General features: G+C 48.5%; 1 protein-coding gene across 1 annotated transcript in view; it reads right to left on the bottom strand.

Annotated features, from left to right (window-relative positions):
- The window catches only part of LOC129853899 (coiled-coil domain-containing protein 60-like), a 61,736-nt gene that overhangs the window by 20,670 nt on the left and 35,066 nt on the right, over positions 1-6,000 (bottom strand). The gene's annotated exons all lie outside the window — the stretch shown is intronic.

Here is a 6,000-nt window from a genome sequence, read left to right as displayed (position 1 = left end):
TCTGGCATTACTCATCTCATTTGTTTATACTGTATTCTATACTATTCTACTGTATCTTAGTCCGTTCCGCTCTGACATCGCTCGTCCATATGTATATAGTCTTAATTCATTCCTACTTACATTTGTGTGTATGGGGCGGCAGGTAGCCTAGTGGTTTGAGCATTGGGCCAGTAATCGAAAGATTGCTGGATTGAATCCCTGAGCTGACAAGGTAAGAATCTGTCGTTCTGCCCCTGAACAAGGCAGTTAACCCACTGTTCCCTGGTAGGCTGTCATTGTAAATAAGAATTTGTTCTTAACTCACTTACATAGTATAATAAAAAAATATTGGTTATATGTTGTGTCATTTGTTAGATATTACTGCACTGTCGGAGCTAGAAACACAAACATTTTGCTACACCCGCAATAACATCTGCTAATCACGTGTATGCGACCAATAACATTTGTTGGAAACCGCTGTAGTACTATAATAACCTTGTGATATGATTTCAGTCTCTCTCTGTAATACTTCTACTGTATAATTTCTCCCATAAAGCCTAAACTGATAGGAAATGTGATTCAGAGCAGAGTCAGTGAGGATGAAAGGGCCTCAAGGCAGTTACTTGCAATACTCCGAGGAGCGCTTTTGTGACATACTGTTTTCTGCCCTCCATCCCTCTCCGCTCCCTCCACTTTTCCTTCCTTTCCCATCACTAATTCAACACTTCCAGGGAGAGATGGGTGATGATTTCCTAATACATTTCTACCAAGCCCCATTGTGAGAGCAGAGCACAGAGACAGCGCTTTATACATTTCCTGAATCCATCCATTCTGCCTCTCAGTGTCTCGTCTGACGCCTTAAGAAGCAGAGCATTCAAATCATTGGCTTTTCAGGGAACTCATTCCCACCTCTATATCCAGAAAGAGAGACAAATATAGAGGGATTGAAAATGTGAAAAGAAGAAAAAGAGGTAGAGATGAGAGAAGTCGGGAAGGCTGCAGTCAGAGCAAGATAGTGAACGATGAACAAAAAAAAAGAGAGTGAGAGGACGAGAAAGTGTCAGAGAGAGAAAATAAGATTGAGAGAGAGAGGAAGAAATCTATATCCTCTATGTATCGTGATAATAGTATTGTCAGTGAAAGGAATGGATATGGTTATGACAGTGGGTTTTGAGTTATGGTTATGGAGCTTGGTGCTGTACAGCATGGCAGAGTAGGGTATGTCATGTTTTGTCTTTGATCTTCATGTCTTGTCCCTGTGCTTCCCTCTGCTGGTCTTATTAGGTTCTTTCCCTCTTTCTATTCCCTCTCTCTTCCTCCCTCTCTCCCTCCCCCGCTCTCTCTCTCTATCGTTCCGTTCCTGCTCCCAGCTGTTTCTCTTTCTCCTAACGACCTCATTTACTCTTTCACACCTGTCCCCTATTTTGCCCTCTGATTTGAGTCCCTATTTCTCCCTCTGTTTTCTGCTTCTGTCTTTGTCGGATTCTTGTTTGATGTTTGCTGTTCTGTGTCCTGGTTCCACCCTGTCGTGTTTTTGCCTTCATCAGATGCTACGTGTGAGCAGGTGTCATCTAAGATATATCCTGGAGTACCGTTTTGTTTAAGACTGGAATAAAGACTCTGTTTTTGTTAAGTCGCTTTTGGGTCCTCATTCACCAGCATAACAGAAGAATCCGACCAAGAATGGACCCAGCGACTACGGATTCTCTCTACACTACCGTCAAGTTCCAGGGAGCAATGCTCGGCAGACACGAGCAGGAATTGTCTGCTGCTCGTCATGCCGTTGAGACCCTGGCCGCTCAGGTTTCCGATCTCTCAGGACAGTTTCAGAGTCTTCGTCTCGTACCACAAGCTACTTCCTGGTCTTCCGAGTCTCCGGAACCCAGGGTTAATAATCCACCATGTTACTCTGGACAGCCCACTGAGTGTCGCTCCTTTCTCACCCAGTGTGATATTGTGTTCTCTCTCCAGCCCAACACATACTCTGGAGAGAGAGCTCGGATCGCTTACGTCATATCACTCCTTACTGGGCGGGCTCGGGAGTGGGGCACAGCTATCTGGGAGGCAAGGGCTGAGTGTTCTGACGTTTATCAGAACTTTAAGGAGGAGATGATACGGGTCTTTGATCGTTCAGTTTTTGGGAAGGAGGCTTCCAGGGGTCTGGCTTCCCTATGTCAAGGTGATCGATCCATAACGGATTACTCTATAGAGTTTCGTACTCTTGCTGCATCCAGTGACTGGAACGAGCCGGCGTTGCTCGCTCGTTTTCTGGAGGGACTCCACGCTGAGGTTAAGGATGAGATTCTCTCCCGGGAGGTTCCTTCCAGCGTGGACTCGTTGATTGCACTCGCCATCCGCATCGAACGACGGGTAGATCTTCGTCACCGAGCTCGTGGAAGAGAGCTCGCGTTAGCGGGGCTTCCCTTCTCCGCATCTCGACCATCTCCTTCCATCGGCTCAGAGACTGAGCCCATGCAGCTGGGAGGTGTTCACATCTCGACTAAGGAGAGGGAACGGAGAATCACCAACCGCCTTTGCTTCTATTGCGGTTCTGCTGGACATTTTGTCATGTCATGTCCAGTTAAAGGTCAGAGATCATCAGTAAGCGGAGGGCTACTGGTGAGCGCTACTACTCAGGTCTCTCCATCAAGATCCTGTACTACCTTGTCGGTCCATCTACGCTGGACCGGGTCGGCTGCTTCCTGCAGTGCCTTGATAGACTCTGGGGCTGAGGGTTGTTTTATGGACGAAGCATGGGCTCGGAAACATGACATTCCTCTCAGAGAGTTAGGGAGGATCACACCCATGTTCGCCTTAGATGGTAGTCCTCTCCCCAGTATCAGATATGAGACACCACCTTTAACCCTCACAGTATCTGGTAACCACAGTGAGACCATTTCTTTTTTGATTTTTTGTTCACCTGTTACACCTGTTGTTTTGGGTCATCCCTGGCTAGTATGTCATAATCCTTCTATTAATTGGTCTAGTAATTCTATCCTATCCTGGAACGTTTCTTGTCATGTGAAGTGTTTAATGTCTGCTATTCCTCCTGTTTCTTCTGTCCCCTCTACTCAGGAGGAGCCTGGTGATGTGACAGGAGTGCCGGAGGAACATCATGATCTACGCACGGTCTTCAGTCGGTCCAGAGCCAACTCTCTTCCTCCTCACCGGTCGTATGATTGTTGTATTGATCTCCTTCCGGGGACCACTTCTCCTCGGGGTAGATTATTCTCTCTGTCGGCTCCCGAACGTAAGGCTCTCGATGATTATCTGTCTGCTGAAGGCATTCAGATGGATCCCGCTAAGGTCCAGGATGTCAGCGATTGGCCCGTTCCTAAGTCACGTGTCGAGTTACTGCGCTTTCTCGGTTTCGCTAATTTCTATCGGCGTTTCATTCGTAATTTCGGTCAAGTGGCTGCCCCTCTCACAGCTCTGACTTCTGTCAAGTCTTGCTTTAAGTGGTCCGGTTCCGCCCAGGGAGCTTTTGATCTCCTCAAGAAGCGTTTTACATCCGCCCCTATCCTTGTTACTCCTGACGTCACAAAACAATTCATTGTTGAGGTTGACGCTTCAGAGGTGGGCGTGGAAGCCATTCTGTCCCAGCGCTTCCAGTCTGACGATAAGGTCCATCCTTGCGCTTACTTTTCTCATCGCTTGTCGCCATCGGAACGCAACTATGATGTGGGTAACCGCGAACTGCTCGCCATCCGCTTAGCCTTAGGCGAATGGCGACAGTGGTTGGAGGGGGCGACCGTTCCGTTTGTCGTTTGGACTGACCATAAGAACCTTGAGTACATCCGTTCTGCCAAACGACTTAATGCACGTCAAGCTCGTTGGGCATTGTTTTTCGCTCGTTTCGAGTTTGAGATTTCCTATCGTCCGGGAAATAAGAACACCAAGCCTGATGCTTTATCCCGTCTCTTTAGTTCTCCTGTGGTTTCTACCGAACCCGAGGGGATTCTCCCTGAAGGGCGTGTTGTCGGGTTGACTGTCTGGGGAATTGAGAGACAGGTAGAGCAAGCACTCACTCACACTGCGTCGCCGCGCGCTTGTCCTAGTAACCTTCTGTTCGTTCCTGTCTCTACTCGTCTGGCTGTTCTTCAGTGGGCTCATTCTGCCAAGTTAGCTGGTCACCCCGGTGTTCGGGGTACGCTTGCTTCTATTCGCCAGCGGTTTTGGTGGCCTACTCAGGAGCGGGACACGCGCCGTTTCGTGGCTGCTTGTTCGGACTGCGCGCAGACTAAGTCAGGTAACTCTCCTCATGCCGGTCGTCTTAGACCGCTTCCCATTCCTTCTCGACCATGGTCTCAGATCGCCTTAGACTTTAGTACCGGTCTGCCTTCGTCTGCGGGGAGGACTGTGAGAGCCGCCAATAAACGTAGGATTAAGAGTCCTAGGTATGGTCGCGGTCAGAGAGTGTGGCTTTCCACTCGTAACCTTTCCCTTACGACAGCTTCTCGCAAGTTGACTCCGCGGTTCATTGGTCCGTTCCGTGTCTCTCAGGTCGTTAATCCTGTCGCTGTGCGACTGCTTCTTCCGCGACATCTTCGTCGCGTCCACCCTGTCTTCCATGTCTCTTGTGTCAAGCCTTTTCTTCGCGCCCCCGTTCGTCTTCCCTCCCCCCCTCCCGTCCTTGTCGAGGGCACTCCTGTTTACAAGGAACGGAGGATCATGGACATGCGTTCTCAGGGACGTGGTCACCAGTACTTAGTGGATTGGGAGGGTTACGGTCCTGAGGAGAGGAGTTGGGTTCCTTCTCGGGACGTGCTGGACCGTTCGTTGATTGATGATTTCCTTCGTCGCCGCCAGGGTTCCTCCTCGAGTGCGCCAGGAGGCGCTTGGTGAGTGGGGGGGTACTGTCATGTTTTGTCTTTGATCTTCATGTCTTGTCCCTGTGCTTCCCTCTGCTGGTCTTATTAGGTTCTTTCCCTCTTTCTATTCCCTCTCTCTTCCTCCCTCTCTCCCTCCCCCGCTCTCTCTCTCTATCGTTCCGTTCCTGCTCCCAGCTGTTTCTCTTTCTCCTAACGACCTCATTTACTCTTTCACACCTGTCCCCTATTTTGCCCTCTGATTTGAGTCCCTATTTCTCCCTCTGTTTTCTGCTTCTGTCTTTGTCGGATTCTTGTTTGATGTTTGCTGTTCTGTGTCCTGGTTCCACCCTGTCGTGTTTTTGCCTTCATCAGATGCTACGTGTGAGCAGGTGTCATCTAAGATATATCCTGGAGTACCGTTTTGTTTAAGACTGGAATAAAGACTCTGTTTTTGTTAAGTCGCTTTTGGGTCCTCATTCACCAGCATAACAGGGTAGGTTTTCTACTCAATCTTTGTCTCCTCCTTCCTGTGTTGGGTCAGTATCAGGCGAGGTATATAGTGAACCTGAGGGGACGTGGAGACGGAGGAATGCAATCTCCTCTCTCTGCTCTACCCCCCGAGGGTTTGGTTTATAGTTCATTTACCACTGTCTGTCTGCCTCGGCCCAGGCTTCCTGTATGAACCACACTCATATCTGAGCCTCTTTTTCAATATCCTTACTAACATAGCGCCTACTGTATAATTAAACAATTTATTGGGCATTCTAAGTGATATACTTCTGTCCAAAAAACATTCCTTAACCCCAGGATTCTTCAATTGGTGACTATCCTGGGGGAAAAGGCTCTGATGAAGGCGATTCATGCCGAAACGTAGCAGGATTGTTTTCTTGTCCTGTCAATAAATCTGATGTATGCAGCAACATAGTGCTCCTTCTTCTTTATTGTCCTGGATAGTCAACAGTTGTCGTATCCTGTGGTAAGCAATGTTTTGGGGATTTTCAAGTCCCTCAGTCGGGCACCTGATTTCCCCTTTTCTTTTAAGATGGGCTGAAGCACGTTTGGGTATGTCTTCTTTCCATTGATATGCTACTGTAACATAGCCTGTGTCTCTACAGCCTGAAGTGAACGGTGGCTCTGTGGCTGACTCAGAGTGATTGAGATATGTTACAGATGCTGTGTGCTGTGTTGGTGAACTGAAACACAACATACT

Source organism: Salvelinus fontinalis, chromosome 4 (genome assembly GCF_029448725.1).
Source record: "Salvelinus fontinalis isolate EN_2023a chromosome 4, ASM2944872v1, whole genome shotgun sequence".
NCBI classification, from domain to species: Eukaryota; Metazoa; Chordata; class Actinopteri; order Salmoniformes; family Salmonidae; genus Salvelinus; species Salvelinus fontinalis.
The sequence above is the reverse complement of the archived record's forward strand: the minus strand, read 5'-3'. Positions and strand labels throughout refer to the sequence as shown.